The 24,845-nt window shown below is 29.7% G+C and overlaps 1 protein-coding gene across 1 annotated transcript in view; it reads left to right on the top strand.

Annotated features, from left to right (window-relative positions):
* Positions 1 to 24,845, top strand: part of LOC135958487 (uncharacterized) — a 150,576-nt gene that overhangs the window by 85,212 nt on the left and 40,519 nt on the right. The gene's annotated exons all lie outside the window — the stretch shown is intronic.

Consider the following 24,845-nt stretch of genomic DNA (forward strand, 5'->3'; position numbering starts at 1 on the left):
TTGAACACCCCTCAAGTTTGAAATTTAAAAATATTCCATTTTGCCAAAATTGTTTATGCTACAGGCATGTCTCAAAATATTAAAATCTGTCTTAATGTGCCCAAGAATAAATATGTTTTAAAAAAAGTACCAAACTGTTTACCCGGATTTGGCCCAATATACACCTTGGTACTCGAGTTCCAAATAACACCCTGTTAGTTAATTTTTTATGACTCCAGGAGCCAATGTTAAAAAAATTATCAAAATTGGCTTAATAATTTCAAATATAATGTATTTTCCCGATTTTATCCCCTTTTTGGTACCTTTTTTTATCCCCATTGAGGTGGTACAATTTTATTGAAATAAATTTCTGTAACGTGGTGGGAGCTCATAATAAAATATTCGTATGTCTATGTCAAATTATAGAAAAATATATTTTTTATGAAAAAGTACCAAAAATAAACACAATTTGTATCCCTTTCGAATTTCGAAAAAGTTCCAAACTTATATTTTTTATTTTTTGATAAGTAAAGAATACGATTTAAACTTTGATAAAATTTGCCAAAAAAGTACCAAAATACAGTTTTTACCCGTTTTCTCCCCTAAAAGTTTCGAATTTCGAAAAAGTACGAAACACCTGTCAGCTTATTTTTTGAATGGAGTAACATGCAATTTTAAGTTTTTTTGTATCTTAGTTTTTAAGATATTAGGTTACCGAATTTACCCTTTTTTACCCCCTAAACGTTCGAATTTCCAAAAATCGTTTTGGGGAGGGAGGAACCCACAGTTAAAATTTCATGATTCTAGCTTCAGTCGTTTGGGCTGTGCGATGATGAATCAGTCAGTCAGTCAGTGAGTCAGTAACGTTACTCTTTTATATATATAGATGATAACTTTTTTTGCAAAAATTTCACCGAGGCCCTAAATCTTTGGGGACCCATAAAAAAAAGTTCATGACTTTGGATAAAACTGGTAGACACGGTCTTTTGTCTCTTGCCTTTTGGTCTTCTATTTCCATGACTCAAAAAATTACACACAGTGTAATTTAATAAAATTTTAGTTTTAAACCAAAAAATTCGAATTTTCTTAAATCATGGCAACTCAGTAAGTGTTACTGCAATTTATGTGTTGACGTCTGTGAGTCATTGCTAGTGGGTTTCAGTCGGTGAATGTGTGTGGGCTTTTAATAGAAAACCTTGTACAGCAGGATAGCAAGATAGTGGAGGGAGGAACCGCTACAACAGTATATACTAGTAGTTGCAAGTTGCAACACATTGTTGCAACCATCATTTACAGACCACTACATACAAAAAACTTATAACGAGTACATATCTCTCTATATATGTATGTATATAAATAAATGTATGTATTTGCATTCTCATGTAAAGTGATTATCTTGGTTGGGTTTTTTAAGGCTCATGATATTGACTCCCTCGTTTCCTCTTTTTTTATGTTTTTGGGGTAATAAAAGAAAAAAAAAACTATTCAACTTGGTCGCTGTTCTACTTAGTTTCGTTGAACAGCAGCTGCTGCTACTGCTGAACAGCCGCCGCACCGTTTTGGTGCTAATGTTGTGAGCTGTGGATTCCTTTTAAAATTTCGCTGTAGGAATTAATTAAAAATACTTATGAAATATCAGACGCACATACAGATATTTAAACACTTGTGCATAAATGCAAGCAAGTTACTTGATAACATGGGGTTGACAATTTATTTTTTATTTTATTTTATTTTTTTTTTGTAAAGGCAACTTTTAGCAGTGTATGACATTTAAATAGCAGGACAATCAGACAGCTCTGGCAAATAGTAGAAGTGGATATTGCAAGTAATTTTATTGGTGGCTTTTACCATTTAGATTTTCCGCGGTAAGTCCTATATGAAGGTGTTGCAAAAAGAGCAGTTTTGTAAATAAAGTCCATAAATATAAAATTTTTGAAGCTTTTTTATTTAAATTTTACTGAAAGTTATAGAAAAGTTAATGGGATTGTTGAAAATATGTTAAATTTTTAGTTATATTAATAGTTATAATGAAAATTCACTATTTTATGCAATAAAAGAAATTCCCAAAAAGAGGAATTTTCTTTAAGGAAAATGGGAATTCTTAAAACGTAATAAAATAAAGTGGAATTTTTGTTTGATTTTTAAATCTAAAATTTTATTCCAGAAATGTTAAAATTTAAAAAAAAAAACGAAATTTTTTTTAAATTTTTTCCCCAAATGTTTTTATTTTTAATTTATGTATTAGTGAACAAAATTATTGAGAAACAAATTTTTTACGTGGAAAAAAAAATCGGTTTAAAAAATATTTTTTAAACTTCTGCAAGAAAGAAGTGTAAAACGAAAATAATATTTAATAGAACGATGTAAAAAGCATCCTGTTTACAGTTATTTTATTTTATTTTTAAATTCTGGTAATTTTTCACAATTTCTTTTTCTATGTTTTTCGCATAATTGCTTTTTTTCAAAGTTAACGAAAATGGCTAAAGTTATAATTTGTGAAGGCTTAAAAAATAAAATAAGTAACAATTTTAAAGCTGGTTTAAAACAGAAAAGTATCTGTAACAAATATTCAATAAATAAATCTGCAGTTTCAAAAATTATAAAGAAATTTTGTGGGACCGGTTCTGTAAAAACTCAACATTTAGATGGAAGACCTTGTAAGACTACTCCTAGACAAGATAATTTAATAGCGAGAGAGTTCAAGAAATTCCCAAAAATAACTTCTCGAGAGCCTAAAATTAGAAATAAGTACCCGAACAGTAAGTCGCAGAACAAATGAGGCTGGTCTTGGTTGCTATCGTCCTGTGAAAAAACCACTCATTTCTAAAAAGAACCGTTCTGCTCGTCTACAATTTGCCAGATCTCAATCCCATAGAAAATCTATGGGAAATTTTAGATCGTAAAAAAGGACCCAAAATTACACCAGGAAGGAAGATTTATCGGAGGCGGTTATAAGGGAAAGGCATAATATTTCAAAGGAGACCATTGACTCTTTAATTGGTTCAATGCATCGTCGATGTGTAGCAGTTATAAAAAATAAGGGATACCCAACAAAATATTGAGTTATTGCAAAGTTTAGACCATATTTGTTAAAATAATACCTAAGTTTCCATTGTTTTGTCAATGCCGTAATAAAGAAATCTTTTAATTTTGTTTTCTCATTTAAGAATTTAATTAATTATGTCCTTTGTTCTTGGTTAAATTAAGTTAATAAAAGTATACAAATAAAATACTACAAAAATGTTAAAATTTTTTAAAAAATTATTTCAGATTTTAGGCCTCTAATGAAATATTTGGAAAAGTTTCCATTGTTTTTACCACTGTATGTAGATAAAAATAGGCCAAAAATCCAGGTTGTCCTGGATTTTTTCTTATACCTCATTCATTTATGGGCCGATTTTATTTTTTTAATAAAAATGCTCAATTTTATTTAAGAAATTAAATTTATAAAATACTTCACTAATGTTGTTTTTTTTAAAGGGATTTTTATACCCTTCACCATGAGTGGCAAGGGTATATATAAGTTTGTCATTCCGTTTGTAATTTCTACATTTTTCATTTCCGACCCTATAAAGTACATATATTCTGGATCCTTATAAACAGCGGAGTCGATAAATCCATGTCCGTCTGTCTGTCTGTCTGTCTGTCTGTCTGTCTGTCTGTCTGTCTGTCTGTCTGTCTGTCTGTCTGTCTGTCTGTCTGTCTGTCTGTCTGTCTGTCTGTCTGTCTGTCTGTCTGTCTGTCTGTCTGTCTGTCTGTCTGTCTGTCTGTCTGTCTGTCTGTCTGTCTGTCTGTCTGTCTGTCTGTCTGTCTGTCTGTCTGTCTGTCTGTCTGTCTGTCTGTCTGTCTGTCTGTCTGTCTGTCTGTCTGTCTGTCTGTCTGTCTGTCTGTCTGTCTGTCTGTCTGTCTGTCTGTCTGTCTGTCTGTCTGTCTGTCTGTCTGTCTGTCTGTCTGTCTGTCTGTCTGTCTGTCTGTCTGTCTGTCTGTCTGTCTGTCTGTCTGTCTGTCTGTCTGTCTGTCTGTCTGTCTGTCTGTCTGTCTGTCTGTCTGTCTGTCTGTCTGTCTGTCTGTCTGTCTGTCTGTCTGTCTGTCTGTCTGTCTGTCTGTCTGTCTGTCTGTCTGTCTGTCTGTCTGTCTGTCTGTCTGTCTGTCTGTCTGTCTGTCTGTCTGTCTGTCTGTCTGTCTGTCTGTCTGTCTGTCTGTCTGTCTGTCTGTCTGTCTGTCTGTCTGTCTGTCTGTCTGTCTGTCTGTCTGTCTGTCTGTCTGTCTGTCTGTCTGTCTGTCTGTCTGTCTGTCTGTCTGTCTGTCTGTCTGTCTGTCTGTCTGTCTGTCTGTCTGTCTGTCTGTCTGTCTGTCTGTCTGTCTGTCTGTCTGTCTGTCTGTCTGTCTGTCTGTCTGTCTGTCTGTCTGTCTGTCTGTCTGTCTGTCTGTCTGTCTGTCTGTCTGTCTGTCTGTCTGTCTGTCTGTCTGTCTGTCTGTCTGTCTGTCTGTCTGTCTGTCTGTCTGTCTGTCTGTCTGTCTGTCTGTCTGTCTGTCTGTCTGTCTGTCTGTCTGTCTGTCTGTCTGTCTGTCTGTCTGTCTGTCTGTCTGTCTGTCTGTCTGTCTGTCTGTCTGTCTGTCTGTCTGTCTGTCTGTCTGTCTGTCTGTCTGTCTGTCTGTCTGTCTGTCTGTCTGTCTGTCTGTCTGTCTGTCTGTCTGTCTGTCTGTCTGTCTGTCTGTCTGTCTGTCTGTCTGTCTGTCTGTCTGTCTGTCTGTCTGTCTGTCTGTCTGTCTGTCTGTCTGTCTGTCTGTCTGTCCGTCTGTTGAAATTAATTTTCTGAAGACCCCAGATATATTCGGGATTCAAATCTGCAATAGTTCTGTCAGACATGCTTTCGAGAAGTTTGCTATTTAAAATCAATTTTTGACCTATTTTGGACCAATATCTGGATTACTAAGACATTAATATAGACAATATGGATATCTAATGATAAATATTTCAAAGACATTTGCAACGACGTATATAAGACCATAGTAAGTTGGACCTACAATGGGTCAGAATCGGAAAAAATATTTTTTAACCCGAATATTTTTTTTCATAAAAAAAAAATTGAAAAAACAAAAAAAAAAATTTTAAAAAAAAAATTAAAAAAATTTTAAATTTAAAAAAAAAAAATTTAAGATTAAAAAAAAAAATTTTTAAATTTTTTTTCCAAAAAATTAAAAAAACAACTGGAAAAAAAATAAATTTTGTTTACCTAAAAATATTTTAAATTTTGAAGTATGATTTGTTGAAGGGTATATAAGATTTGGCACAGCCGAATATAGCACGCTTACTTGTTTAGAAATGTTGTTTGTTTGATAAAGTTGCTCAATTTTATTTAAGAAATTAAAATTTAAAATTTTCATAAAGCAAATTGGGAATTCTTAAAATTTAATAAAATTGATTGGGATTTTTTAGAAATTATGAAATACTTCACAAATGTTGTTTGTTTGATAAAAATGCTCAATTTTATTTAAGAAATTGAATTCCCAAAGAAGGGGAATTTTCCTAAAACAAATTGGGAATTCTTAAAATTTAATAAAATTTAATGGGATTTTTTAGAAATTATAAAATACTTCACAAATGATGATTTTATTTAAAAAATTAAATTCCCAAAAAGGGGAATTTTCTTTATGCAAAATGGGAATTCTTAAAATTTAATAAAGTTGATTGTTATTTTTTTTTTAGAAATTATAAAATATTGCACAAATGTTGTTTGTTTAATAAAAATGCTCAATTTTATTTAAGAAATTAAATTCCCAAAAAAGGTAATTTTTTGAAAGCAAAATGGGAATTCTTTCACAAATGTTGTTTTGTTAAATAACAAAAGAATGGGAATTTTCTTAAAGTAAAATGGGATTCATAAAATTTAATAAAATTTGGTGGAATTTTTGAGAAATTAGAAAATTTTTTAATAAAAATGCTAAATATAATTTAACAAATCAAATTCCCAAAATGGGGGAATTTTCTTTAAACGAAATGGGAATTCTTTAACTTAGCAATGGCTATTTTTATACCTTACACCACCATAGTGGGGAGCGTATAATGCGAAATTTTGGTATCAACATACAATTCAACAGATATTAGTAAGTCATGGCTATGTATTTTTACTCTTGCCGCAAAAATTAGGGATCTTAGTCCTCATTGAGAACAGTACAAGTTAAGTTTTTCTAGGATTTACATCCAAACTACTATCGATGCTCCATCGATATAGTATTTCGAGTGCCGTTTCCTAGACATGTCCAGGTGCGACTAGGCCAGATGATTCCGTGCCCAGATGAATCCCTTAAACTGCCACCGCTACGTTATACGCATTGGCGACAGTATGATAGTTAAGGAATCTAATTTCCTAAGTAGACAGTTTAAGGCCAATAGTACACTCTCCTGGGGAGTGCCTCTTTTGGCAAATCTAGAGTCGTTCCAATTTTAGAGCGAATGATCCTATAATTCCGAAGGTCCTAAGGAACAATTTCACATTATTGAAGGCTCCTTGTATATCCAGAATGGCCACTAGTGTGTAATTGCTGAATTCGATGGATCTCTCGGTGTACCCGACTAATGAGTGAAGTGCCGTCTCAACTGATCTTCGCTTGGTATAAGCATGGTTCTCTCCAGGGTTATCAACCATGGTGTAATTACCTCTGTGTAGTTTTTCAGGTCAGCCGGTATAATAACATCGGGGCCTGGTGATTTGTATGGATCAAAGCGCCGAATGGCCCAAAGCATCTTATCATTGTTAATATCAATTGAGGATGAAGTCCGTTACTGGCAAACCTTGAACGGTTGGATATTTAGACATAATCTTACGCAAGCGGCTAGTCTCTGAGGAACTTTTAACATCGCTACAAAATTCTCTTCAGGACTTCCGCTTTGCGTGTCTGACCAGATATTTGAATTTATTCAATGTCGACTTATAAGGTGATCAGTCGCCTGATCTTTGAAGAGTCTCTTTGAAGAGTCTGCGATATCTCCTTCTGGAGTCCGTTATTTCCTGTGACCACAAGGGTGGTCAAGTATTCGCAGTGGCTTCAGATATGGAGCTCGTAAGCTTGTTCACAGCTCTTACAATATCCTCAATGTCATTTATCAAAGGCGATTTATTCGATTTATTAAATAATTCGTTTCTTTAGTTTATAAATAAATTCCCAAAATGGGGATTTTAGATACCCCATATAGGAATTATTTTTTATATATTTTTATGTCCCATAAATTTCAAGGTAGCAATTGTTTTCAATAAAATGGGATTTCGTTAAAGTTCCCGGTTTCATAAATATTTTTGTTTTTACAAGATTTTGGAAAGAATTTTCTTGGGGATTTTTAATACCCAATTTAGTAATTAGTTTTTTTGTATCTTTTTATGTCTTTAAATTTAAAAATAAAGAATTATTGTCCCATAAATTTCAAGGTAGCAATTGTTTTCATAAAAAATGGGATTTAGATTAAATTCCCAGTTTAATAAATATTTTTATTTTCATATGATTTTGGAAAAAATTTTCTTAAGAACACTAATAATAATGAAATTTGCTATATTTTTCTTCGTTTTATTATAAAAATTGGTTTCTTTAGTTTTTCAATAAATTCCCAAAATGGGGATTTTTGATACCCAATTTAGGAATTAGTTTTTTAATATTTTTATGTCTTAAAATTCAAAAATATTGATGTCTTATCTTTATTGTCCAATAAATTTCAATGTAGCAATTGGTTTCATAAAAATGGGATTTCGTTAAAGTTCCCGGTTTCATAAATATTTTTGTTTTTACATGATTTTGGAAAAAATTTTCTTAAGAACAATGATAATAATGAAATTTGCTATATTTTTCTTCGTTTTGTTATATAAATTAGTTTCTTTAGTTTTTCAATAATGGGGATTTTTGATACCCACTTTAGGAATTCGTTTTTTTTTCATTTTATGTCTTAAAATTCAAAAATATTGATGTCTTATCTTTATTGTCCAATAAATTTCAATGTAGCAATTGGTTTCATAAAAATGGGATTTCGTTAAAGTTCCCGGTTTCATAAATATTTTTGTTTTTACATGATTTTGAAAAAAAAAATTTTAAATTAATAACAATTAATTTATTTTTCTTCATTTTGTTATAAAAATTACTTTTTTTAGTTTTTAAAAAAATTCCCAAAAAGGGGATTTTTGATACCCAATTTAGGAATTAATTTTTTTTTTAATTTTATGTCTTAAAATTAAAAAAATATTGATGTCTTTATTGATTATTGATTATCTTTATTGTCTAATACATTTGAAGGTAGTTATTGAGTTTTTATAAAAATGGGATTTGAATTAAGTTCCCGGTTTCATAAATTTTATTGTTTTTATTTAATTTTAGAAACAAAATTGCCTTAAAAATAATAATAGTAATAATAAATGTTGGTTTATTTTTATGAAAAAATTGTTTCTTTACATTTTTCACAAATTCCCAAAATGGGGATTTTTGATACTTAATTTAGGAATTTGATTTTTTGCTGTTTTTATATATCCAATTACAAAAATAATGTTTTTGTATGTTTATTTTCTTATTAATTTAAAGATAACAATTGTTTTTTTTTTATAAACAAAGGGATTTTATTAAGTTCCCGTTTTCATAAGTAAATTTGATTTTTCATGTTTTAGAAATAAAATCGGCCTAAAAAGAATTGTATATATTAATGTTTAATTTTTGAATGGTTTTTAAGCTAAAACTTTTCTTTTTTTAACCTTTCCAGAAATTCCCAAAATGGGTATTTATAATATCCAATTTGGGAATTCGTATTTTTGCATATTATGCTAGACATTTCATAAAAATTATGTAATCTTTAGTTATTTTCTTGTAAATTTATGTATTTACTTGTTTTAATTTTAAATGGGATTTCCAAAATTTACAGCTGTTATTGCCATAACCTGTAATATTGTTTTGCAAAACTAATAAAAACAATCAAATGTTTGTTTATATGTTTGTGCGTCTTCATGACCTTGTAAATGTAGCAAAAATTTGCAATTAATTTCCGTTTCCGCTTTAGTTCACTCACCATCTTTTGTGTGCATGTTTTTGAATTCAATTAACTCAGTTTTTTTTCTTGTTTTTTTTTTTTTAAACAATAACATTTATTTCCACTTCCATACATATGCCAACCCATCTTTCATAACAGTTTTACGATTTCATATTTTTAACATCTTCTTCAATGTGCTTATTTAATTCAAGAATTTTTACATATAAACGGAAATTCAAGCTATTTCTACTGACGTCATGAGTTGTATTTTTTAGTCCTGCTTTTAATTTTCAATCATTTTTCTTTAACTTTTGCATTTATAAGTGTTTTTTTCTTCGAATGTTGTAATTATTATTATTTCTTATGATCATTAAGTTATTTTTCACTTCAGCTGAAGTTCTCAACAATACAAAAGATTTGAAGATTCTGCTGTGCTGAATTTTGAATACTCTATTAAATTTAAATAACATTTAATATCCTATAAGTTGTTATTATGAACCACTTTCTAGGCCTAGGACCTAAAAGAAATTTGATCGTTCTATCAACGAAACTGTCAACATTACCGCGGATGATCTGGCCAAAGCCTGTAAGACGACGCACAGTGGTATGAGAATAAAAAAAGAGGGAAATAAATCTGTAACTTCTAAACCCTTACGCCGATTTGAATGAAATTTCACATGCGCAAAGAGGAAGTGTAGTCGAGTTTAAGTTTTGAATTTGGACCTCATGACCCCACCAGGAGCGGGACCAGAGGTTCCCAAAGCATGACACCTCGGGTATGTTCAATTTTACAATTTTACATGTTCAAAATTACACATACAGAATCTCCTCGTCGAGCACTACATAAAACCTCGTCGTAGCTATCAATTATCTTTTATAGCTTAGGAGATATTCGCATTTGAAAATTTAATTTTCAACATTTTTACCCACCCTACACCAGTTTTTTGGTGACCGCGGTATTCTCCGATTTTATCCATTTTTCTTTTATAGGACTAACAATTGATCTATATATCAAATAAAGAAAGAAGTGTTTAAAAATCATGGCTGAGTCCAAAGTTACATGCATTTGAATTTAATTAAATTAAAAAAGGCGATTTTTCGCTATTTTTTTGGGGAAAAAAGTACTTTTATTCTTTTTAAGTTATCTAAAAAATTTCTAAGAGGATGTATAATGAATTTGTTCTTTTTGAAAAGCTAACTTTACGCCAAATATTTTAAATGAAAAAAAGATTTATAATTTTTGATACCGACGGGATCAGGTCCATTCAAAAATTGCCTATTTTTTATGTAAAATTCAAATTTAGGGCAAAAATTCTCAAATCGCATACTCGATATCAAAATATAGTAACCTATTTTAGATGGCACAATAAGTTCTTAATTATTTTGTAAATGGTTCCGATAACCCCGCCCCTATTTTGGATATTATAGCCAAAAAAGGAAAAAATCCCATTTTTGGAATTTTTCAAGATTTTTTTGGGAATTGCGGGATACTTGATAACAAATTTCAAAATTTGTTTTTATTTTTCCATTTTAAATAGAAAAATCTACGTAACTGTGAAATTTCATTAAAAAATATTTATAAATAAAAATTTTATTTCAATTTAAAAAATGTATATCTATGCAAAATTCAATAAAAAGCATTTTTTGTCATATTTTTCAAAAAAGTATTCCATGAATTTTTTAATTGTCAAAAGTAATATACATTTTTGAAAAGTAGACAAAATCCTCTATCCATTGATATATAACATGTCTACCTTATGTTTTTTACGTATCAAATAAATTACGGAAAACTTAACAACTCGCTGAGAATTTACCTAGCAATGTGTAGTCGTTTTCTGTATGGTCTAGTGGATCTATAGATTGTGGATATCAAGAAAATATATTCGTTTATAAGTGCTTCGGGTTGGTTCGGCACCGAACCCCATATCGACATGTTAAGGACCTTTTTTGAGGACCTGAACATGATCCTTTAGGGTATCGCAAAGAAACCAATTCAAGCATCCAAGTGAGTGCTGTAAGTGGCTGCCTTTTACCTATCCTAAGTTATATTTATCAACTAAATTTTTGTTAATAAAACCATAATCATTCGATTGTAAACAAATTTTGTTCTTCCAAAGTTTTTAAACGATTTTTTCCATTACGTTACAAATCAAATGTTGAAATAGCTATAACCTGCAATGTTTAAGGACAATTTATGAATTGAATTGTATTAAAATTCTTAATATTTTCTTTTGTTTTAATTGCAACATTTCAAGTACATTCAATAGAAAGCAAGGCGAGGCCTGACATAAGAATTGTTTTGTCATTTTAATTGTATTTATAACTATATAGATACTCGTTTTTAAGAGGATTAAATGTATAGCAGATTATTTGCAGTACATAACTTTCACTTTTAAAAGTTTAATAGCAAGTAAAGCAGAAGAGCTTAAATCTTAAATCATATTAAAATCCTTAATTATATGGTTTTTTTTAGTTAATTTTTCAAATTTTCTTATATCCACCTTCAAAAAAGATGGGGGCTATATTGCTTTGGTCATTTCATTTGTAACACATTTATCGCAAACCCACATTAGATTCTAAGACGATCTTGCTATATCTCACTGTCTGTCTGTTGAGCCATGGTATCGACAGATCCATCTGAACTTGAGGATAATTAGAGCTTCTGTGTCTGTGTAATTCATACCTATACAATATTATAAGGAGACTAAGAAATTAACTTTAAAAGGATTGCAAATAACTTGAACTAGGAGTCTCTGTCAACGATTCAGGAGAGTTGTGAGAAATTCTTCTGGACAAGAATAATCAAGATTCGTCTCAAGCTGATCATATGATTGTGACGTGACTGCTGGTTCAGGGAGAGAACAGAAGACACTGTTGTCTTTCCGGAGAATGCATGGGAAGCTCTACTATGGTTTCAAGACGTTATTCCTATACATCCGACGATAGTATGGCCAAGATTCGTTTTAGTCTGATCATATGTTTTGTGACGCTGAAAAAAAACTCAATTTTACTTAATTGGTGGATGAATTATTTTATCAAATGAACGAATCAGTGGCTGAAATCTGAAAAGGATTACATCAACGTCACAGTGTTTTATGATGTATTAGATGAGGATAGTAACTCAGGTCAATATCAACAATTCCAAGGTCGGTTACATAGCTGTGCTTGGATCGCTGACCCTTCATTGATACTCCGCGTGATCAACTGTAGAGGTTCTCATAATGGGGAAGCTAAGGCAACTACTGTCTGTCACCTTCAGGCTTCATACATTTTTTGGCAAAAATTGTAAGGAGTGGCCGTAGAGCGCTGAAATTTGGCACCGAGAATTATATGGACCAAACTAAGAAAAAAACAAATAAGAGAGCTATATTCGGCTGTACCGAATCTTATATACCCTTCACCAAATTATACTTTAAAATAATTTTTTTTAAATATTTTTAGGTAAACAAAATTTAATTTTTTTTAATTGTTTTTCAAATTTTTTTTTTCGAAATTGTTTTTTAATTTTTTTTAAAAAGTTTTTTTAAAAAAAGTTTTTTTAAAAAAAGTTTTTTTAAAATTTTTATAAAAAAATTTTTAAATTTTTTTTTCCAAAAAAAAAACTTATTGGTATGGAATATACCCCTCCACTGCTTTGATCCCACCTTTTATGTAAATATGAAGCTTTACTTTAACTTTCCTTTATAAGGGAGGGGTAATTCCTACTTAGCCGATCATGCTTAGCTAAACTTCGAACAGTAATCAGGAATAAATTCATTTTTAGCTCATCTCCGTAGAATAGTAATAAATTGATTGATACACAGTTTAAATACTTTTAGAATTATAGTTCTCCAGATATTCAAAATTAATTATTTACTTTGCCCCACGACCACTAATGCAATCCCGACCATTTTCAGCCAATCTATGTAAAATGGCAAGAGAGCAATGCAGACAAAGTTTGAAGAACCTTGCAATTATTACTTTGTATGATATGATGAGTTGACTGGTTCCCCAGATATTCGAAATCAATTAATAAGAAATTAATTCGTAAAAAGTTTAAACAATTACAATTTTACAATTGTAGTTCTCCAGATATTCGAAATTAAATATTTATTTTGTATTGGGTGTGCCACGCCCACTATTCCAATCCCGAAAAGCTATGTAAAATGATAAAAGAGCTATTTAGACAAAATTTTAAAAATCTTGCAATTATAGTTCACAAAATATTTAGAAATAACAATTTACTTTGTATGGGAGGCGACTCACCATTTGTACCCGTACCATTTTTGATTAAACTTCATGCAGTGATAAGAAATTTATTCGTATGAAGTTTGAAAACCGTCACAATAATAGTTCTGCAAATATTATAAAATAACTATTTACTTATGTACAATTACACATTTACCCCCATATGCAGTTTTTAAATTTGTCAAAGGTTTATAAGAACAATTTTGAATGGAAATTTTGTTTTATAAACCTTTGATAAATTTAAAAATTGCTTATGAATATGGGAGTTATAAAATAAAAAAACACCTTCAAAATATATTTTTTTAAGTGACTTTATATTACTAAAGTCTTCTTCTTTGTTTTCTATAAAAACTCTCACTTAAAACAGAGCGCAATCAATACTGTTTAATTGTTTCTCTTATTTATTTACAACAACAAATTGGACAAACATGCATTGCTTTGTTTACATTTTAGCTTAAGGTTCACATGAACACGTTTTTGCATATGTGTTAGTGACATTTTTAAACGCTTATAACTCCTAAAAAACTGAACCGATTTCAATAAAATATATATTCTGCACTTCTGTGAATAAATCCCTTTAAAATGTTATATTTTTTGTCCAAATTGAATGTATAATGTGAGCGTAAAATGGGTCTAAAGAAATCGACTTGCCTATTAATATTATGATTTGGATTCCGAAGATATCTGGGGTCCTCAGAAAATTGATTTCAACTAACAGACGGACAGACAGACAGACAGACGGACATGGCTTAATCGACTTCGCTATCTACAAGGATCCAGAATATATATACTTTATAGATTCGGAAATGAAAAATGTAGAAATTACAAACGGAATGACAAAATTATATATACCCTTCTCACGAAGGTGAAGGGTATAATAAAATTTTATCAAAATCGACCACGCCCACTGCCCATACAGTCCAAATCTATTTTTTCGCATACAATTTTTCCTATCCAAGCAAAAGTCTAGAAATTTGGTACATATATTTTTTGTAACAAATGAAGAACGGTTTATACGATTTTATTGAACGAGTTTCAATAAAATCGGTCACGCCCACCGCCCACGAAACCCATACATAGATAAGAATTTTTTTGATTTTTCGTTTATTATTCGACAAAAAATTTTAAGTTTTCATCCTGTTCGGAAAACTTCCGAAAACTATGTTTTTTAATCGAAACAATACATTCCCAACTTTCATTTTATTAAAAAAAACAGCTTGGGGGAAAGTGGGGCTACATTTTTTGGAAAATCAAAAATAAAATAATTTTTAGAGACTTATATATTTGGGCATATCTTCTTAACGGTTTATCATATCCCCATAATTTTTGTTTTTATTTATGGATAAATGTTATATTTTTCAAATATGTTAAAGGTAAATGATATTATTAGGAAAATTATACATATATAAACCACTGAATTACGTGAAAATATAAGTAAATTTTTGCTTAACACCCTTGCATGGACTTTACTTAAATTTTTTAAAAATGAAATAAAATGTTTCTTTAAACTATAAGTGTACATTTCATCTTTAAACATTTCTCTACAAAACTGCATCATTTGATTTTTGAAATTGAGTGTTTGAAAAATTGACTTTTTGACACCAAAATCCCTCTGTGTGTCGGAGAGGGAAGGCCGTAGCACAGTGGTGATGCTTAATTCAGGCAAAAATTTTAGATTTTTTTTTAAATTTTTTTTCAGCAAAAAATACTAAAAAATATTTAATACAAAAAGTTTAAGAAAAGAATAAATTTATGCATATAGTATATTTAAAATATCAACAACAATTATTACTATCAGCCACTTTATCACTATCATCATTATCATTATGATCACCAAAATAATCATCATCATTAGCAGTATCAACATTATCATCGTCAGTATTAGAATTACAGGAGTAGTTCTTAAAGTCCTTGTTTCAGGCTTCCTGAGCTACCTCAGATAGCTGTACAATCGGCAAGAGTGCATTTTCTATTAAATTCACGTAAATTAAAAATGCATATTGCAAACAAACGATTTAAACTCCACAAATAAAATAAAAAAAATACTGACGCAACCATTAATCATGAAATAATAAATAAAAATATTTAAAATATGTTACAATAGGAATGAATGAATGAATCGAAAATAGCAAGCGATTGTGTGACATGAACGTGACTTAATAAAATCTTAATAAACTTAAATAGATTATTAAAAATAATAATAACAACAATACAAATAAATAAAAATGCGGAATTTTTCCAAATGTTTAGCTTTTATTTTGAAACATTTTCTGCGCTTTTAGAAATATTTTTAGTTTTTCGTTATTTTTTTTTTTAGAAATTTCCAAAATCCAAATAAAGTTCCCGTTTTTACAAAAATTTTGAATTTTTCCTTTTATTTGGCACAAAATTGTAGGAAAATAATAATTAATTAGGTTTATTTTATACAAATTTTATTAATTATAGATTTTTTAGCAAATTCCCAAAATGAGGATTTTTTTACACTTAAATTGGGAATTCTTGTTTTTTGTTGTTTATGCTAAAATATTATTTATAAGGATTTTGTTTAATTATTTTTTTAGAAATTTCAAATTTCCAAAGTCGTTAGATGATAAAAAAAGTTCCCGTTTTTTTGAAGTAATTTTAATTTTTCGTTTTATTTGGCATACATTTGTCGTAAAATAATAATTAATTATGTTTATTTGAATTAAAACACGATATTTTATAGAAATATTATTAATTAGAGGCTTTTTAGCAAATTCCCAAAATGGGGATTTTTTACTCTTAAATTGGGAATTCTTGTTTTTTGGTTTTTATGCTAAAAAAATTTATTTATAAGGTTTCTGTTTAATTATTTTCTTAGAAATTTCAAATTTCCAAAGTCCTTGGATGATAAATAAATGTCCCGTTTTTACAAATATTTTGAAATTTTCCTTTTTATACCCTTCAGCTTCGTGAGAAGGGTATATATAAGTTTGTCATTCCGTTTGTAATTTCTACATTTTTCATTTCCGACCCTATAAAGTATATATATTCTGGATCCTTATAGATAGCGGAGTCGATTAAGCCATGTCCGTCTGTCTGTCTGTCTGTCTGTCTGTCTGTCTGTCTGTCTGTCTGTCTGTCTGTCTGTCTGTCTGTCTGTCTGTCTGTCTGTCTGTCTGTCTGTCTGTCTGTCTGTCTGTCTGTCTGTCTGTCTGTCTGTCTGTCTGTCTGTCTGTCTGTCTGTCTGTCTGTCTGTCTGTCTGTCTGTGTCTGTCTGTCTGTCTGTCTGTCTGTCTGTCTGTCTGTCTGTCTGTCTGTCTGTCTGTCTGTCTGTCTGTCTGTCTGTCTGTCTGTCTGTCTGTCTGTCTGTCTGTCTGTCTGTCTGTCTGTCTGTCTGTCTGTCTGTCTGTCTGTCTGTCTGTCTGTCCGTCTGTCTGTCTGTTGAAATCAGTTTTCTGAAGACCCCAGATATCTTCGGGATCCAGATCTTCAATAATTCTGTCAGACATGCTTTCGAGAATTTTGCTATTTAAAATCAGCAAAATCGGTCCACAAATGGCTGAGATATGAGGAAAAAACCAAGACAACCTCGATTTTTGACCAATTTTTGACCTATATCTGGATTACTAAGACATTAATATAGACAATATGGATATCTAATCTATATATATAAAAGAGTAACGTTACTGACTGACTGACTGACTGACTGACTGACTGACTGATTCATCATCACACAGCCCAAACGGCTGAAGCTAGAATCACGAAATTTTAACTGTGGGTTCCTCCCTCTCCAAAACGATCCGATAAGAAGGGATTTTTGGAAATTCGAACGTTTAGGGGGTAAAAAAGGGTAAAAACGGGTAAATTCGGTAACCTTATATCTTCAAAACTAATAAAGATACAAAAAAACTTAAAATAGCATGTTACTCCATTTAAAAAATAAGCTGACAGGTGTTTCGTACTTTTTGGAAATTCGAAACTTTTAGGGGAGAAAACGGGTAAAAACTGTATTTTGGTACTTTTTTTGCACCCTATGTATCTTTTAAACCAATAAACATAGAAACAAATTTTAAATCGTATTCTTTAATTAACAAAAAATAAAAAATATAAGTTTGGTACTTTTTGGAAATTCGAACCTTTAAGGGATAAAAATTGTGTTAATTTTTGGTACTTTTTCATAAAATATGTTTTTCTATAATTTGACATAGACATACGAATATTTTATTATGAGCTCCCACCACGTTACAGAAATTTATTTGAATGAAATTGTACCACCTCAATGGGGATAAAAAAGGTACCAAAAAGGGGATAAAATCGGGAAAATACATTATATTTGAAATTATTAAGCCAATTTTGATAATTTTTTTAACGTTGGTTCCTGGATTCATACAAAAATTAACTAACAGCGTGTTATTTGCAACTCGAGTACCAAGGTGTATATTGGGCCAAATCCGGGTAAACAGTTTGGTACTTTTTTTAAAACATATTTATTCTTGGGCACATTAACACAGATTTTAATATTTTGATACATGCCTATAGCATAAACAATTTTGGCAAAATGGAATATTTTTAAATTTCAAACTTGAGGGGTGTTCAAGTAAGAAAAGGGAAATTGGTACTTTTCTCCTAATGGTACTTTTTTAAAATTTTAAATTATTTCAGTTATCGACATTAAAGTTAGCTGATATTTATTTGAGTGAAGTTAGTGTTAGGAATAGGGGATAATATTTAGGTACCAAAATGTGTGAACTGAACTATAGGTACTTTTTTGTTCATCTAATGGTACTTTTTTGAAATTTCTATAATAATGGACTTAGAAACATGAAATTAAACATATATGGTCCTAAGTGAGTGAGATTCTAGCGGGGGACTTTTTGGTACTTTTTCTTTATTGGAATGGTACTTTTTGTAATTTCTTCACCAATGAACCTAGAAACATGAAATAAAGCTTATATATAAACCGAGTGAGTGGAAAACCACAAGTGTGGGTTTTTTTGGTACTTTTTCTATATTCTAATGGTACTTTTTTGAATTTTCTATAACTATGGACTTAGAAACATGAAATTAAGCATATATGGTCATAAGTGAGTGAGAATTCTAGGGGGAGACTTTTTGGTACTTTTTCTTTATTCTAATGGTACTTTTTGAATTTTCTATAACTATGGACTTAGAAACATGAAATTAAACATATATGGTCCTAAGTAAGTGAGAATTCTATGGGGAGACTTTGTGGTACTTTTTCTTTATTCGATTGGTACTTTTTGTAATTTCTTCACCAATGAACCTAGAAACATGAAATAAAGCTTATATGGAACCGAGTGAGTGGGAAACTACAAGTGGGTTGTTTTTGGTACTTTTTCTATATTCTAATGGTACTTTTTGAATTTTCTATAATATAATGGACCTAAATATGAAACTAAGCGTATATGGTCATAAGTGATTGAAAATTCAAGCGGATACCTCATGGTACCTTTTGTTTATTCTAATGGTACTTTTTTTTAATTTTCTATAGCAATGGACTTAAAAACATGAAATTAAGCATACATGGTCCTAAGTGAGTTAGAATTCTAGGGGAGACTTTTTGGTACTTTTTCTTTATTCGAATGGTACTTTTTGTAATTTCTTCACCAATGAACCTTGAAATATAAAATAAAGGTTATATGGACCAGAGTGAGTGGGAATCCGCAAGTGTATACTTTTTAGTACTTTTTCTATATTATAATGGTACTTTTTTGAATTTTCTATAACAATGGACTTAGAAACACGAAATTAAACATATGTATATGGTCCTAAGTGAGTGAGAAGTCTAGGGGGAGAATTTTTGGTACTTATTCTTTATTCAAATGGTACTTTTTGTAATTTCTTCACCAATGAACCTAGAAACATTAAATAAAGGTTATACGGACCCGAGTGGGTGAGCAACTACAAGTGGGTGCTTTTTGGTACTTTTTCTATATTCTAATGGTACTTTTTGAATTTTCTATAACATAATGGACCTAGAAATATGAAATTAAGCGTATATGGTCCTAAGTGATTGAAAATTCAAGCGGATACCTCATGGTACCTTTTGTTTATTCGAATGGTACTTTTTTTTAATTTTCTATAGCAATGGACTTAAAAACATGAAATTAAGCATACATGGTCCTAAGTGAGTTAGAATTCTAGGGGAGACTTTTTGGTACTTTTTCTTTATTCGAATGGTACTTTTTGTAATTTCTACACCAATGAACCTAAAGCCATGAAATTAAGCTTATATGGACCCGAGTGAGTGGGAAACCACAAGTGGGGGATTTTTGGTACATTTTATATATTCTAATGGTACTTTTATTGAATTTCCTATAATAATGGACCTAGACTTTCCAAAAAATCGAAGAATTTCAAAACCGAGGTTTCGGTTTTAAAAAATTAAAAACCGATCGGTTTCGGTTTTGTGATAATTTATTAAATCTTAAGTATTATAGAAACAAAATTAGTTGATAATATAGGAAATGATATACAAATCTAAAATTCAAGCTTGACGGGTTATGGTTTAGTGAATGCGAATTTAAAAGTGATAATCAATGGTACTATTTCCTTATTGCAATGGTACTTTTTGAATATTTTATAATAATAAACATAAAAATTTAAAATTAGGAACACATTTTGCATTTTCTATAATAATGGACCCAGAAATATGAAATTAGACATTTACAATTAGATTCACAAAATGAGACTTGATAGTACTATTTCTTTCTTCTAATTGGGGTGGCGAAGCGCACCGGGTCAGCTAGTGATAGATATTTCAAAGACATTTGCAACGACGTATATAAGACCATATTAAGTTGGACCTACAATGGGTCAAAATCGGGAAAAAAAATTTTTAACCCGAATTTTTTTTTCAAAAAAAAAAAAATTAAAAAACCAAAAAAAAATTTTTAAAATTTAAAAAAAAAAAAAATTTAAATTTAAAAAAAAAAATTTAAAATAAATTTTTTTCCAAAAAATGAAAAAAAAACAACTAAAAAAAAATTTTTAACCCGAATTTTTTTTTCAAAAAAAAAAAATTTAAAAAACCAAAAAAAAAATTTTAAAATTTAAAAAAAAAAAAATTTTAAATTTAAAAAAAAAAAAATTTAAAATAAATTTTTTTCCAAAAAATGAAAAAAAAACAACTAAAAAAAAATTAAATTTTGTTTACCTAAAAATATTTAAAATTTTGAAGTATAATTTGGTGAAGGGTATATAAGATTCGGCACAGCCGAATATAGCACTCTTACTTGTTTTGCATAAAATTGTAGTAAAATAATAATTACTTCAGTTTATTTAATTTAGAACATGATATAAGATATACATTTCATTAATTTGAGCCTTTTTTAATAAATTCCCAAAATGGGGATTTTTTACACTTAAATTGGGAATTCGTGTTTTTTGTTGTTTATGCTAAAATATTATTTGTAAAGATTTTGTTTAATTATTTTGTTAGAAATTTCAAATTTCCAAAGTCCTTAAATGATAAAAAAAAGTTCCCGTTTTTATTAATATTTAGAATTTTTCCTTGTATTTTGCACAAAATTGTAGTAAAATAATAATTAATTGTGTTTATTTAATTTGAAACATGATATTAGTTACAAAATTTCATTAATTGGAGCCTTTTTCAGCAAATTCCCAAATTGGGGATTTTTACACTTAAATTGGGAATTCTTGTTTTTTGTTGTTTATGCTAAAATATTATTTATAAAGATTTTGTTTAATTATTTTCTTATAAATTTCAAATTTCCAAAGTCCTTAAATGATAAAAAAAGTTCCCGTTTTTTTGAAGTAATTTTAATTTTTCGTTTTATTTGGCATACATTTGTCGTAAAATAATAATTAATTTTGTTTATTTGAATTAAACCACGATATTTTATAGAAATATTATTAATTAGAGGCTTTTTAGCAAATTCCCAAAATGGGGATTTTTTACACTTAAATTGGGAATTCATGTTTTCTGGTGTTTATGCTAAATATTTTAATAATCAAGATGTTGCTTAATTATTTATTTAAAACTTAAAACGTTCGGTGCTTTTTTTTTCGTAATTTTTACCTTTTTCTAGTTTTTTATTTCTTTTTCCAATTTTATATTGAAAAAATTTCGGATGCCTGTTCACAAAAGCCCGCTTTTTTGAATAGGCTGATAAATCAAATATAACATTAAATATAATATAGATACAATATATACATATATACACAGAGAAAACAGATTCGTGATAGCAACCGAATTTGTTGCTAATCGAATGATTCGGTTGCACACATAGAACTTTTCAGTTCTAACAACAGAAAGTTAGTTGATAAAGAAGAATTTCAGTTGTGGCAACCAAACTTTAGTCGCCCCTTCCAAAATATTGTAGCCACAACTGTAAAATTCGGTCACTAAGACAAAATCATTCGAATGGCAACAAATTCGGTTGCTATCACGAATCTGTTTTCTCTGTGTACAATAACTAAGAAGAAAACAAAATATTTTACATAGACAAAGACCTTAACTCGTGTATTTTTGTAAGCCCAGACTTTCGTTTATTTCGATAAATGGTCCGCTCATATATCATATAAATATTTAGTCAAAAATCTCGACTTAAAAATAAACACGAGTTAGGGCCTTTCTATATTAAGGTAACGATATGCTGATTTTTGTTTTAATATGTTACATATTTAATTTTCATCGTTTTCTTTCTTTTTATCTCGCTCCACTATATCCAACAGTAACATACTCATTTTCAAAGTTTGATTTGGCACCTCCTGCGGCAATTGACCGCCATAATTTGTTACCTGCAATAATGATGGTTTCATTTCAATAATTGTTTTTGTCATTTCCAAATGATTTCCTGTAATTGCCAAATGCAAAATATTATCACCAGAACCCAGCTTTTCATAGTCCGCCACATTCAGGTTGAATTTTTCATAAAACTTTAAAACAACTTTAACGAATTCTACCAAATTATACTTGACTGCTTTATGTAGTACAGTGTCGCCGTCATAATCGTAAATTTTAAATAGTTTTTTGAAATTTTCAACTAAATTTTCATCAGTATTTACACAATCACAATTGCTCCTCCAGGAAATATTGATATATTTGTATAATTGATTGACTCTGGTATAATATGGCCAAGTGTAGAAGAGAACGTCCTTGGATGTCCCGTTGACATATTCCCTGACGGTGAGTTATTGATGATAATACTTTGTAAATATCATCTTGTTTAGAGTAATAATGTGTTGAAGTTTTTGAGCACAACATTTTTTTCTGGATTTAAATTTTATTTAACTGAAATCGTATTGTTATCCACTGAACGTGTAGTATTGCAATAAGTCGTTTGAATTATATAGTAAAGTTCTATAAATATAATAAGGTTTGCAATAGGGAAGTTCCCTACATTCAGTTGGACTTATCTTAATACCTGGTCATATAATTTTTATGACAAATTGTTAAATTTAATTGTCGGAAATTTAATTTTGAGATATCGCCTTGTTACTGTGTAATAAATATAAATTATATTTGTAAGGTTTGTTTGTCATTCCGTTTGTAATTTCTACAATTGCGACTCCATAAAGTATATATTTACTTTGCATCGTTATAGATTCAAATCAATTACACTATGCAACAAATGAAGACTTTTGGAAAAATACAAGATCATGACAGTATAGGCTCGACTCTATTACAAAAGGGTAGTAAAACCCTATACTCAGTTTATCCATTTTTGTGACCGATGTTTTTTATGGGCCCCCAAAGTTTTTGAAAATCAGTGGGGCCTCTAATAAAGGTGTCATCAGTTTTTGGTTTACAGCTATTTCAGTCCTTGTGATACGACTTAACTTTATATGGCAATAATATTTTCCAAAAAAATAGCTTTTTCGTGCACTTTTGTTGAAAAAATATAGGAAGAAAAATTGTTTTTTTACTTTTTTAGAATAACTTTCAGGGACTCCTAATTTTTCAATAACAATATTTTACAAAGTTGTAGCTACGGTAAATCTGAGTAACTCTTGTGAACATATCAATGCAATCCGAACATATCTAGGCATTCTAAATAGCTGTCAAAAATCACTTTGTAGCTTAAACATTTTAGTTTTTTACTATTTCTTGACTCTAAAATAAAAATTTTTTGTTAAAAATGTATGTTCGAGTGTATACTTCTCCATTGTGCTGGAATAACGAAGAATGAGCAAATCATTATCGGATTGATCCGGGCGCATAACTTTATCCAATCTTGAGCAAGACCGGCTTGATGCAAGATATGAAAAAACATGAACATTTTTTAAAGTGGGCAAGATTTGTGGAGCTTCTGAAGAGTAAATATAAGCTTTTTATATAAGTTTTTGATATCGCTTGATACCTTATGACTTGGAGATTGACATTTTAGTGAAATGAATTAATTTTGTGTTTTTTCGGACGTATTTTACCTTAAAAACTAACAATATTATAAAATGATGATTTTCCATCAAGAAAAACAAAAACTTTGAATTAATGTAAAATTTGAACAGTTACAGACATCACAATAAAATTTAGAAATAATATAGATCTAAAAGTTCTTAAGTCAATGTAATCACTAATGTTGCCTTTCTTTGTTCAAATATCGAAATTCCTAAAACGGGGAAAATGTGTTCCAAAAACTGAGTTTTTTTTAGAAAATAGCCCGCTTTGTCTTTATTTACAGTATGATAGTAAAAACGTTTTGTATGTATATAAACAACATATAGAGCTATACAAATATGAGGAGCTTTTGAGGATCGGTGCTTTGCGTTTTTAGAATTTTTTACTCAAACCTAAAATTTTGTTTCAAAATTGGCCAAGTTTGGATAGGGCTGGGGGGTACAATACCCGCTTAAGTTAGTCAAATTTTACTTTATACGTTTTTGCATTAAGTTCTCTTTCCAGATCATAAAAATATGTATATAGCCACGAAGAAAATTAGTTTTTTATAAAAGAAAAAATATGGGGACTTTTTTGGGAAAAAACTTAAAAAACACACGCATACAAAGTTGAAATATATAAAAAGATGCTTCAACTTTGGATGCGTGTAACTTTTTATAGGGACGAAATAATTGCTATCAGGTTTGTTTTATCTTCTTTAGAATTTTATCGCAAATATACGTCATATATAAAAAACAAATTTCGACCTTTCGTAGGCCCATCATATATAAAATACAAAAAAAAGATCAAGCAAAATTTAAAAAAAAATTAAACTTAAATATCTCTTGAACTAAAAGAGATACCTACAGATAAAAGCATAGTTTTGTAGATCTTCTCAAGGACTATCTAGCACAACAAGAAGTGTGGACTTGATCATACTATTTTAACAAAAAATCTTTGTTTTAGCGTCGAAAAATAGTAAAAACGTAAATTGTTAAGGTACAAAGTGATATTTATTTGCTATTTAAAGTGACTAGATACGTTCAGAATGCATTGATATGATCTCAAGAGTTGTTCAACTTTTCCGTAGCTACAACGGTATATTGATTAAATTATTTTAAGAAACTTTTTTGCAATACCAGCGATATTTACTATCTCAGCTTGTTTCATTTAAAAACACACTACAACACGTATGAGTTTTGAATAGTCATTGATAGCAAAATATTTTAAACCAGCCATTATCTCAATGTATAGTTATGTTTTAACCTAGAGTTTAACTGACAGTTTTCATACAAAAATTATTTTAACTGA

Source organism: Calliphora vicina, chromosome 4 (assembly GCF_958450345.1).
Source record: "Calliphora vicina chromosome 4, idCalVici1.1, whole genome shotgun sequence".
NCBI lineage: Eukaryota > Metazoa > Arthropoda > Insecta > Diptera > Calliphoridae > Calliphora > Calliphora vicina.